Source organism: Rhipicephalus microplus, chromosome 7 (genome assembly GCF_043290135.1).
Source record: "Rhipicephalus microplus isolate Deutch F79 chromosome 7, USDA_Rmic, whole genome shotgun sequence".
Classification (NCBI taxonomy): domain Eukaryota; kingdom Metazoa; phylum Arthropoda; class Arachnida; order Ixodida; family Ixodidae; genus Rhipicephalus; species Rhipicephalus microplus.
In genome coordinates this window covers 50,224,749-50,238,041 of record NC_134706.1, presented here as the reverse complement: position 1 = coordinate 50,238,041, position 13,293 = coordinate 50,224,749, and the positions used below count along the sequence as shown (strand labels likewise).

General features: G+C 49.0%; 1 protein-coding gene across 3 annotated transcripts in view; it reads right to left on the bottom strand.

Moving 5' to 3' along the window:
- Nucleotides 1-13,293, bottom strand: part of LOC119179561 (uncharacterized) — a 93,621-nt gene that overhangs the window by 5,956 nt on the left and 74,372 nt on the right. The gene's annotated exons all lie outside the window — the stretch shown is intronic.

Sequence of the window (13,293 nt, the reverse complement as noted above, 5' to 3'; positions counted from 1 at the left end):
GTCGTCAACGCAGCGTCACCTAGAGTAGCTGCACTCGTCAGTTTCCCGGGGGATGACCAGAATACACCGGTGACGGAAAACGGCAGCATTGAGGGGAGCGTGACGGCCGACCCTGAGGTGACGGTGAGTGGCTAGACTAGTTTCTTTGGGCAACGACGTCAGCGTAGGACGGTTCGGAGCGTGGAGATGAACGGCGAGTTGAAGGGTCCTGAAGATAGTCATCCGGAAAAGCGGGTTGCGAATAGTGTCCACTGTCCTGACGGTGGTCAACATTAGGAAAGCTTGGCCGGAAACACCACCTGTTGTGGCAATGGCGGGAGATGTGCCCAACTCCAGAGCAAGAAAAGCAGATGGGTCGATCATCGTGCGTGCGCCACTCAGATAGATTGCGGTAGTGTGGTGGAAACCGAGGAGTCGAAGCTGCCGCAGCGCCAAGTGGAGCAGAATGGTGGTCAGCGTTGTGTATGGGAGTGCTCATGGGCTGCGGCATGCGCCTGGCGGGCTGAAGAACCTGGACGCCAGGTTATCAAACTCCTGACGTAAAACGGCTTGAATAAGTGAGACTGTTGCCCAGTTGTCTTGCAGAAGGGGCTGATAGGAAACGGGTGCCATGGCCTCCAGCTGCTGGCGAACAATCCTTGCGATATTGGCAGGAGGCGCAAGTGAACGGGGCGTTGCAGAATCCTCGCTAGACGAAAACGTAGCGGTGTTTGGTAGTCTCGTGAAGTGGTGCGTTATTCGCCTGCTTTTAGCTTATTCAAATCTTCGGCATTCAGATAAGGTGAAGTCGGCAGTGGTACAGTTCTTACACATTAGTGTGTTGAAAGCATCGTCAGCAATGCCCTTCAACACGTTGCTGAACTTGTCCGCCTCGGACATGTTTTGTCAGTCTTTCGGCACAGTGCCAGTACGTCTTGGATGTACGTGACGTATGACTCCGTCAATGATTTCTAACCGACCGAACAAGTCGCGAAGCTTTTGCTTGCATGTGTCCCAGCTGGTTAATTTTTCTTCATGCGTCTCATACCAGGCACGTGCCGTACCCCGTAGGTAGAATAGAATATTTGCCAGCATAAGCGTTTCTTGCCACCTGTAGTGCTTGCTGACCGTGCTCGAATAATGCGAGCCATTCTTCGACGTCCGTGCTGTCCGTCCCGGAAAACGTGCCAGGGTCAAGAAAGGGGGGGGGGGATTACAGGTGATGCAGCCGGCGCGGATAGCGTGGCCTGAGTGCCAGTTTCAGGCATCGCGGCTGGAAAAAGCTGGCATCCATTGCGGAGTATCAGAGCCGGGTTGTGTGAATACCCCGCACCTCCACGAAAAGATGTTATGGGGAAGATTTATTCGCCGACAGCGGGTCTTACTAACGCTTTAAAGAGCGCACAGTCATGCAGGCCAACGGGGGAAGCTCGAGAGTCCAACCCACAACAACCACGTTGTCGTCTGCCTCCTTTTGGGTGCCATTTCAGCTGTGCTGAAGCGACAGTTCCATACATACAGCGACAGTTCCATAATATGTATAAAGGCCGGAGTGATAGCACCTATTACGTACTCTGCAAGCACGATTTCTACACTGTCAGAATTCCAACATTTGATATTTTTGATTGATAAAAATATGTCAGGTATTTCTTTAGGTGTCGTAGGAGCCAAAAATGCAGAATGACTGGTTCATGAACTTGCGAACTTCAAACAACTGGGATCGTGAGAACTTTTTAATAAACTAGCAAAAGAGTCATTGAAAGTTTCCGCTAATTCTTTTTCTGATATTACATTTCCATCAATTGTTATCTTTCTAATAGTCGCCTTACAGTCATCTCGGCCAAGAACAGTGTTGATACGCTTCAAATTAATGTTATAATTTTTGCAACATCAACGTTAAATAATTTTTGTGAGCATATTTTTTTCTCCTGACGTACAAGATAGTTCACTTTATTCCTTTGAATCTTGAATTTACGCAAGGTTTCTTCAGACCGCGTTGAAATAAAATTATGAAATAGGGAAGTGTTGATGTATATTTTCTGTAAACACTGATTGGTCACCCAGGGCGTTCTATTCTTGCGGCCAAGTTTAAGAACCTTGTACCTGAAACACTTCTCATGTACAGCTTTAAAGTTTTCATGAAAAAATTGGTATGCAGTTCCGTGGTTGACAATAAGCAGGAAAAGTAACCAATCAATAAGCGACACTTTATTACGAAAATTGTCTAAGCTGTGATGTATTTACGTCCCGTACTGTCAAAGGTGTACGATTTGCGTTTTTAATTGACATGGCTTGCTTAATAAATATAAATGTTGAGAGATCGCTTATGCGAACACCTAGAACACCAGATGATAAATGTGTCTCTTCAATATCAGTTATGAAGACGTCTATATGTGTAGTTGAGTCAAGTGAAATACGCGTAGGATAATTCATTATATTTGCAAAACCATTGCATTCAAGGTACCTTCATATATCGTCTCGCGGTTTCACAGGCTTCAGAAAGTCAATGTATATATCACCACCCATAGTTATTTTGAAGTGGTTATCATTGATCCAGCCTAGGTAATCGTTCATAAAAAAAACTACGTATACTTGCGCATGGAGGTATATATAAAACATAATACACATTATCACAACATTTCACCGAAATAACTTCATAATCAAAAGTCACAAAGGAAAATGACTCAATTATCTGGCAATGTAGCGTGTGAAAAGGGGTTTATTAGCGACTGTTGCGACGGTGGCCCTACGATGAAAACGCGATCGGGACGGAGCAACGGTCAAGGAGATGCCGGCGATGATCAGCACGAGGCGAGCGAGAGAAGCCCACAACCCAGTACCCAAGCGGTGGCGATGTTGCTTGTCAACGATCCGTTTTTTTCTTCGCAATTTGCCCTCGCCGAAAAAGAGCCATCCTGGCGACCTAAGAGTCTGGAGGCAGAGTGCTTTGATATGGCTTAAGGCGCGCGACGTGGACGATGTCACGTCCACGCCGGCGCATGTCGTCAAATGGGGAAAGTGGCTCAATGAGAAAATTCAGCGGCGAGGTTTGCTCCAAAACGCGGTATGGGTCCTCGTACTTTGGAACGAGATTTGAGGAAAGGCCGGGAGTTTGGTAAGGAACAGCCAGCCATACAAGTGATCCCGGGGAATAGCTGTGGCTTTGTGAAGAGTCGGCGTTGTTTTCTTTCTGCCGCTGCTGTTCTTGTGACGTAAAGGTGCGTGTGAGTTCACGGAACTCTTCCGCATTTCGGGCAGCTTTGGATACAGATGGGCATTCGGATGCGTCAGGACGGTATGGAAGGAGAGTGTCGATGATGTGGGATGGTTCGCGTTCATAAAAAAGAAAGAAAGGTGAAAATCCAGTGGTAGGCTGTGCCGCGGTGTTGCAAGCGAAGGTAATGAATGGAAGAATGCGATCCCAGTTAGTATGATCGGATGTCACATACGTCGCTAGCATATCGCCAAGGGCGCGGTTAAATCTCTCCATGAGGCCTTTAGTCTGCGGGTGGTATGCCGTGGTCTTGCGATGAACTACATGGCATTCAGAAAGCAGAGACGTGACGACTTCTGATAGGAAGGCTCGACCTCGGTCACATAGTGGTTCTCGAGGTGCACCATGTCTTAGTATGAAGCGATGGAGGACGAAGAATGCTACGTCCCGCGCAGTGGCACTTGGAAGGCGGCGGTCTCAGCGTAGCGTGTTAAATGGTCAACAGTGACTATGATCCACCGATTTTCATCTGATGTGGTCGGTAGAGGGCCATAGAGATCAATTCCGATCCGATCGAAAGGTTTGGCAGGGCACGGAAGCGGTTGAAGCGCACCGGACGAGTGGAAAGGCGGTGATTTGCGGTGTTGACAGTCAGGGCAGCCCATAACGAATTTTCGAACAAAATTATACCTTCCGCGCCAGTAAAAGCGATGGTGAATGCGTTCGTAAGTTTTGAAAAATCCGGCATGACAACATCGGGAATCGTCGTGAAAGGAGGCGCCGATTTGTGATCGCAAGCTGCGCGTGACCACCAAGAGCCAATTACGACTTTCAGGAGCGTAGTTGCGTCGGTGTAGCAGCCAATCACGAATGGCGAAATGAGTAGCTTAACTTCGGAGAGGTTGTGGTACCGCAGTGGCTGACGATCAAGAGAGACAGCCAAAAGGGAAGCGATCCACGGGTCCTTGTGTTGTTCACTGGCAAAGGAGTCGTGGTCGAGAGATGCGACGGTGTTGCTACCAGTGGTTCCGCAGGCCGAGTCGGGAGGTAAAGGCGAACGCGACAGGGCGTTGGCGTCCGAATGCTTGCGTCCGCTGCAATAGATGACGCGAATGTCGTACTCCTGGATTCGCAGTGCCCACCGAGCTAGGCAGCCAGAAGGATCTTTCAATGTGGCGAGCCAACAAAGTGCATGGTGGTCCATTACCAGGTCGAATGGGCGACCGTACAAAACGCGGAACTTGCGAAGCGCCCACACTAGCGCCAAGCACTCCTTTTCAGTGACGCTGTAATTGGCCTCAGCTTTAGTAAGCGTGCGACTAGCATGAGCAACGACGTATTCGGAGTAGCCCAGCTTGCGTTGGGTGAATTTCCGTTGCAGCTGTTGGGTCAAAATGCCGAAGAATGGGAGGAGATTACAGAGCGTGGCAAACGCGACGTCGCAGTCAGGAGACCAGGATGAAAGGTTTGGGTCACCGCGTAGGAGGTTGGTCAGTGGCGACGTGATCGACGCAAAATTTCGCATGAAGCGCCAGAAGTACGAGCATAGTCCGACAAAACTGCGTAAATCTTTCAGTGTAGTAGGTTTCGGGAACTCAGAGACTGCTCGCAGTTTTGCAAGGTCGGGTAGAACACCATGCTTGGACACGATGTGTCCGAAGATGGACAGCTCTCGCGCGGCGAAGCGGCACTTTTTAAGGTTCAGTTGCAGCCCAGCGTTGGTTAAACACGTCAGAACGAGTTGGAGCCGAAGCGTATGTGTAGGAAAATCGGGAGAGAAAACGACAACGTCGTCGAGGTAGCATAGACACACAGGCCACTTCAGTCCACGCAGTGTGTTGTCATTGAGTCGTTCAAACGTGGCAGGAGCAATACAAAGCCTAAATGGCATTACGTTGAATTCGTACAGGCCATCTAGTGTAAAGAACGCAGTTTTCTGGCGACCAGCCTCTGCCACAGGAACCTGCCAGTATCCAGATCGTAAGTCTAAGGAGGAGAAGAATTCGGCGCCTTGAAGGCTGTTAAGGGCGTCGTCGATGCGCGGTAATGGATAGACGTCTTTCCGCGTCACCTTGTTTATTCGCCGGTAGTCGACGCGAAATCGAATCGATCCATTCTTTTTTCGAACTAGAACGACAGGAGATGCCCAAGGACTGTGCGATGGTTGAATAGCGCGGCGGCGTAGCATCTGTTCGACCTGGTCGTTGATGACGTGACGTTCTGCAGCAGAGACACGGTACGGTCTTTGACGCAATGGCTGGTGCGAACCGGTGTCAATGTAGTGGTACACTGCGGAAGTCCGACCCAATTGCGGCTGAGAAACGTCGAATGAATTTGCGAAGTGCTGGAGGAGATTAAGAAGCTCTGCGCGTTCATGGGCACTTAAGGTGTCGGCGATGGAACTAGAGAAGGCGTCACTCGATGGGCATTCCAGCGGGGAAAAGGCATGAAGTTCAGTCGAGGCGCTACTGCACAATTCGTCTGGCATATTAAGGAATAAAGAAAAATTGAGGTACTCCACTCGACCGAAATATTCGCCGGCAAGTGGCGTAAGCAATGCAGAAAGGGGGTTGTGGACGAAAATATTGTTTCGGCCAGCAGTGACGTCAAGTGTAGCGAAAGGCAAGGAAACGGCTCTGCGGCTCATGAAAATGTCGGAAGGTGTAAACATTACTGTAGCATCTTTATGGTCATCGCAGCAAACAGGGACAACGGCAAAAGAGGCTGGCGGAATTTCAGTGTCTTCTCGCATGATGAGTTTTGGGGACCACTCCAAAGTTTCGTGCAAAGGCTCGTCAAACAGGTGCGAAAATTGAACTTCAGCGCGTGCGCAGTCGGTGACGGCATGATGATGTAACAGGAAGTCCCACCCGAGGATAACGTCATGCGAGCACATCGAAAGGACGATAAACTCGACAGCGTACATAGAGCCTTGGATGAATATGCGGGCTGTACAGGTGCCGAGAGGACGAACTGGTGGTGCGCTAGCCGTACGAAGCGATAATCCAGAGAGCGGCGTGGTCACTTTGCGTAGGGAGCGGCAGAGCCGGGCAGCTATAACAGAAACGGCAGCATCTGTGTCGATGAGGGCAAAGGTAGAAACACCATCGACAGATATGGCGACGACGTTAGCAGGTGAAGTGCGCGGACTTGGGCATTTCGACGACGGCGCAGTTCATGCCTCTGGAACTGCGGCGTTCATTTTTCCCGGTTTGAGGAAGCGGTTTGGGGACGCATTGGGGACAGAGATCGCCTGCGAGGAGACGGCTAGCGGGGAGAGAGAGTCGGAGATGGGGGCTGGGGTGACTGAGACTCGGGAAGGTTAGTGTAGCCATACTGCGGTGAGGGCTAGGGAGCAGGTAGGTGCGTGGGCTGCGGGTCATACGGTAACGGCCAAGTAGCATTGTGTTGTGATTGGAAGCGACGATGACAATATCGTGCCACGTGTCCTGGAGTACCGCAGGCGTGGCAGATCGGTCGATTGTCAGCAGTGCGCCAGGAATTACTGACTTGCGCTGCGGCCCAAGGTGTCGAACGAGGAGTAGAGTGGCGAGCAAGTGCAGACATGGGTGCCAAATTCTGCTGGCGGTTTCTGCTGCATACCACCTGGGCGCGGCCACAGGCTGCATAGCCGGCGCATGGGGAGCAGGCATGGCCACAGGCTGCTGGTGGGCAGCGACGAGAACAGCCTGAGCTACCTCTTCGGCAATAACGTCGCGGAGTGGTGACGACAGACGAGAGGACGGCAGCTGCTGCGTGAAGGGAATCAACGACAGCTGCCGAGCTACTTCTTCATGCACAAAGTCTTTAATCTCTTTCAGGGTTGGCGAGTAATCAGGGAAAGAAGTAGGACTGGATAGTGAGTCGGCGTGTGAGGAACATGGCAGAGTCAGGGTGCGCTGCTTCCTCAACTCGTCGAAACTTTGACATAAAGTCACAAGTTCCGCAACGGTGGCAGGATTGTGCGCCAGGAGCATCTGAAATGCGCCGTTATTTATCTTTTTGAGGATGTGCTGAATCTTCTCCCACTCGGGCATGGCAGTGTTCACACGGTTGCAAAGACTAATAATGTCTTAGATGTAACTGGTGAACGATTCAGATGGCTTCTGTGCGCGAGTCTACAAGCGTTGTTCGGCTCTGGACTTGCGGACAGCGGGTTGGCCAAAAACGTCAGCCAACAACGTTTTGAAGATGGATCACGTCGTAATGTCGTTTTTGTGGTTGTTATACAAATTTTCGGCCACATCAGCGAGGTAAAAGATGACGTTAGTCAACTTGTCCGCGTCATCCCGCTTGTTGTTTGCGCTCACCAGTTCGTAGTTAGCGAACCAGTCTTCCACGTCGGTCTCATCAGCTCCGCTAAAGACCTTGGGCTCTCGCAAACGAAAAACGCCGGGGTTGCTGGGGGATGGAGTGGAGGAGCCAGGTTGCGCGTTGTTGGTGGCCATGATGGGAGGTAGCGTTCGGTTGCGCAGCTCCAGGTTTAGGCGATGGCGAATGGCAGCACCCAGGTTCAGGCGACAAGGAATGTCAGCACCCTCCATCAATTGAAAAGGGGTTTATTGGTGACTGTTGTGACGGTGGCCCTACGATGAAAACACGATCGGGACAGAGCAACGGTCAAGCAGATGCCGGCGATGATCAGCACGAGGCGAGCGAGAGAAGCCCACAGCCCAGTACCCAAGCAATAGCGATGTTGCTTGCCAACGATGCGTTTTCTTCTTCACAAGTGTTTTTTGCCATTAACATAACGCTTCCCCCACTTCTAGAATAACTATTAGCAATAAATCCACTAAATGCAGGCAATTTGAACACGTCTGTATAATTTTTAAACCAAGTTTCTCTTATCATAAGTACATCAGAAGAGATACCGATAGTAGCCAAAAAAACCAACCATTTCACGTTCTCTGTTCTTAACTGAGTGTGTGTTAATGTGCACGCAGGACAAAGAACTTGGGAGAGATGGAGTTGAAAACGAGACGCGGGAGATGGGCGTGGCATGGCAAACACACTTTATGATCCAAAACTGACAAGAACAATGCACGGAATTTGTGTTGCAGTACAAAACAGCTCAATAACACTCAACAGCAAAAAAATATCTTAACAAACATTAGCTTCACACAATAATAACAACCATTATCTTCAATAACCATTCGCGTACACAGGCAAACCCAAACTGACTGCGGCTCAGTCCCAATTCATCACTAGCCCTAGCCGCTAGACCAAAGCCAATATGGCGTGAACTATGGAATGTTCTTCAGGCTTCTTGCGTCACGACTTGTTGCCCCTTGCTGCGTCGACGGTGCGTCGAGGTCTGTCGTCGACGTCTTTCCCCAAGTTCCTACCGTCATCGTCCTGATTCGCCGAACGAGCCACTCGATCTCATTGCCAGTTGGTTCCGGTTTTTGTCGTATTCTCCGGCTCAGTTAGGCTACCCCGAACTCGTCATCGGCGTCTTGAATGTGAGGCGGGAAGAATACGTTATGCCTTGAAGCGGAGGAGCTATAGTCCACACAGGAACTGCGACAGGTTGCGACAAGTTTAGGTAGCCTCACTCGATTCTTCCGATGTCGACGTCCACTCCCCCGAACCTCTTCGCTGACAGCCGAGAAAAATCCTCGAACTTCAAAGACTAGGTAGGCGAACCAAAGCTCCCCCTCATCCTAACCTAAACAGGAGAAAAGCCTGGGACTGGCGTCACCTGCAAACAAACACTTTTCCACATTTACACAGGTTACAAAACATTTACCCTCACCGATGCAACAACACATGTCCGTGGTGCGGAGCAACGCCGACATTGGAGCACAGTACATGTCAGTGCACAAAACATCCGAAGGCTGCCATCTTGCCTCTGTTGAATAGCGATTCCCTGAATTGGTCGTGAAAAGCGCGTTTAACGTAACCAGAAATGGGATACCAATGGCGACCGTTGACTAAACCCGGATAACTACTGTAGCCAGTGGGGCTTTGGAAGTGGGGCAGCACCCATCATAACCAAATAAACTTGCCTCAATATCAATAAATGATCCTTCTTCAACTTGTTTATCGCCGACATTCTCAGAGCCGGGCGGTTTTACTGCTTCCGCAGCGATAGCGACGCTTGTTTCCGAAGTCTTTGCAGCTTGGCGTCCCAACAACCCGTCCCAGCTCATCCTCTGGAATTTCAAATGCGAATGCATTTCTTATTCGGGCTTTGCCAAACATCCGGCATTGTCCGTGGCGTCCGTGGCGCAGCTCTTGCTCTCAACTCTCACTCTCCCTCCAATAGCAACAGCTGCGGGCACGTGCGCTTTATCTCACCCCTAGCAACTGGAGCATTTGGCGCGAGAGAGTGTAGGAGAAGGTACGTGCAGTGCTTTGCCCCTCCTTCTCTTGCCGTTCGCTCTCTCTCCTTCCTGCACCCGATTTTTCGGTCCGCTCGCGCCTCACTCTCCACCGTTCGCTGGCTGGGCACCTTCTCAAGAACATTCTGAAATATGTGCTCGAGGCGTCGAGGCGCCGCTGCGAAACGCAAATGCCAAGCCGAGAACTGTTTTGCTCCCTTCATAGTGTTTGTTAACCGCCTATGCTAGCTACTAGAGCTGGAAACACCACGTTTCTTGCAGCGGTATTCACTGCACGGTGCAAGAAAAAAAATAAGATTATTCTTCTAATGCTGGGTTTTCACGTGCTAAACATTGTTATAGACGCTTCGCAGTGCATCCGCCATTCTTCACAACTTCCTTCGAGAAGGCGGTGAATTTTTTTCTTCGCAGCTCAAGTCGCATGCCATGAGCCGTTATTTAACCAATCTGTTGCGTCTACGTGGCTGGTGTGCGTGCCCTCGGGTGACTCATCTCCTCGTGCACCGTTACCCTGCTACCGCGAGCGGCACGCGCTTCGTGCATCTCATTTACTCATTGTAACAGGTAAACAGCGCGAAAAAACGAGGACATAGAAAGAGAAAGACACAAGACAAGCGCAGTCTTTCAACTGAAAAATTTATTGAAAACACATCATCATCATCATCATCATGCTGTTTACCTCTTACAATGAATTGTTACCAACTTTTCCAGTTTTCAACACTACTCTCATTCACTCGTCCCAACCATATGCACGGAGTGAACAATGATGAGAGGGTCGAAGCGTTCATCCATCCCGTGCGTTCATTTGTCCACCCGTCCATCCTCCCGTACACCCGTGCGTACATCCGTCCGTGCTTCTGTCCATTCATTCACGCATACGTCCGTCTTTCTGTCTCTTCATGCTTCCGTCCGTCCATTGGTCCACCCGTTCATCCATTCGTTCGTGCTTCCGTCCCCTTCATCCGTGCCTCCGTGCTTCAGTTCATCCATCCATGTGTCCGTGCTTCTGTCCGTCCATCTTTCTGTCCATCCGTGCTTTCATCCTTCCACCCGTCTGCCCGTCCAGACGTCCGTGCTTCGGTCCGTTCGTTCGTTCTTGATTTTGACTATACATCCGTCAGTTCATTCGTGCTTCCGTCCGACCACCCATCGTTCATCCGTGCCTCTGTCTGTCCGTCCATCCGGACGCATGGACGAATGGACACATAAACAGAGGCACTGATTGACACACGAACGGACGGTAGCAAGAACGAATGGACGGAAGGAGAGACAGGCGCACAGACAGACCGACGGATGCTTCGCCCCACTTATCTTCATTGATTGCGTGAATATGCTGTGATTTTTTGTTTGTCGCGCTCTTTATTTTCTACTTTCCTTTAACTTGGCTTTCTTGTTACTTTTTTTCTTTGAGCGCCCGCGCATAAAAATTGGGGAGATGCCATGTATTTTTGTTTTTATTTCTTTCTCGCTTTGTCTTTTTTTGCTTGTTTTGGCAGGGGGCATAATGCCACCTGCATGTAATGAGTTGAAAGCAAGAGTGGATCTCGCCCTAAAAAAAAGATCGTGTGCTTCTTTTTCGCTTGAAAACAAGCCGCGACAGACGCGATTTTCGAGAGCTGGCTACATCCTGGTTAACTAAATGGCCCTTATACTTCTAGAGTCTCATGACAATATATAATTTCTTAGACAATGGTCATGCCGCAAACCTCTTTATTAGCATTCAAGCCAGATCCACTGTACTCAGACTAAAGAGGTGATAATGAGTACTTCTAACACTACGCCCAACCGACAATTCTTCGACTACAAAATACGAGTTAGTCTTTAGACTTGAAAAATATCGGTTGCTTCCTCTGCTTAGCATCGAACAATCGCAAGTGGCGGCACACCTTCTCTCATCGTAACTATTTTCTCCTACTACCTAGGGACGAAGGCCTGCTTCAGACACATGCCCTTGTTCCAGGAAGGTGTGAAATGTTCCAGTTAAAATTCCTTTGTCCCTACATAATGAATAAACAAACTTTGTCATCATACCCTTGAGTACGCCTTCCTTAGGGCAGAGGCCTCGCCCATAATCCTCCAATCAACCCAGTGTTCTGCTTTCTACTGCCACGTTATAAGTGCGACCTGTTTGAAGTCACCGACCCACCGAACAATCTGTCTCACCTTCGCGCGTTCCGGAATCTGGTCAGTTGAACTTCATGTCCAGCACCTATTATGCCTGCGTGCTACTTGCCCAGCGCATGATCATTTCTTCTTGATTTCAACTGTGATAGTGTTTACCCCGGTTTGTTCAGTTATCCACTCAGCTCTTTTCTGGTCTTTTTGGGTTACACCTATTATTTTCCTTGGCACCGCTCCCTACGTTGTTATCAATTTAAGCTGAACCCTCCTTGAAGGCCTCCAGGCTTTTTCTCCGTAGATAAGTACCAGCAGAATGCAGCTGTTATATACCTTCCTCTTGAGGGTTAGTGTTAGATGACCAGTCATGATAAGACAATGCTTGCCGAATTCGATCTACCATGTTCCTATTCTTCTAGTTATTTCAGTCTCATGATTGATTTCCGCGGTCAGTACTTGTCCTAAATTAGATATATTTCTTTACAACTTTCAGCGTCTCTCCACCTACCGCAAAGTGCTGTTATCTGTCGAGACATCACTTAAGATTTATTCATACTAATTTCTCGATCCTCTCTTCTACTTTTCGCGTCCAGTTCGGTAATCATGAGCTGTAATTTGTGGCCTGAGCTTCTCCTCAGAACAATATCACCAGCAAATTCCAGGTTACTAAGATACTTTACATTAACGTTTATCCTAAACTCTTCCAATCTACGGCCCTGAAAACCACCCTGAAAATCTGAAAACCTGGAAAACCTAAACATATTGGGCCCTGAATCAGCAAACATTCCTTATTACCTATTGTATCACCCCCGTTGGCGTTTCCAACGACCGTCTGTGCCGTCATTTGGAGATAGTCCCCGTTTCCCCACTAAAACCTTCCTTTCGAAGTCTCTCGCAAGTCTAAGTCCTGGCCAGACTGGCCGCTTCGTCACCCTGGAAAATTAGTGTGAGCAGTAATTTGGTTCTTCATCTTCTCAATTGTAAGTACTCACCATCTCCGCTTCGGCCAGAGGAGAGGGTCTCTTGCTCGATTGTGAATGAATAAGCTGCTGCCACTTCCAATAATAAAAAAAGTAGTGCACCCTTTCCGTTTTTACGTTTGCTCTTTCCTTCTTTTCTTAGGATTATGTATCACATAAAAAAGCTAAAATTTTATATAAGAAATTCTTGGCCAATCCTCCTGAGTGGCAAAGTGCCATAGGGGAAGCATCATCATTATTATCTTCCTAGTTGGTGTGTACCTACCAAGGGGGATTTAAAAAATATTGTGGAAGTGGAAGCTCCAGCAATGCCTTTCCAGCAGAAGTGAGGCCATCTTTTGCCCCTGCCAAGATGGCGCAAACATGCTCTTTTCTGATAGCGCCCACTTAAAGATCAAGTGGCTTTGATATGCAAGTGCAAATTCTACGATAATTTTATATTAAAAGATGGTTGTTCTCGACGAGATAACACACAGAAACGAGTATGGGTGACTTAGTTTCCCAAGTACTTTGCCTCCAATTGGAAGCTCACTAAGGAAGTCTAGTAACACTAAGACGATCTCGGAGCACTATGTGACCCAAAAAAGTTCCCACATTAAACTCGTTGAGCGTGCGAGGGGAACGCTCCGTTCTTAATCGCTAAATGGTGATACTTTAT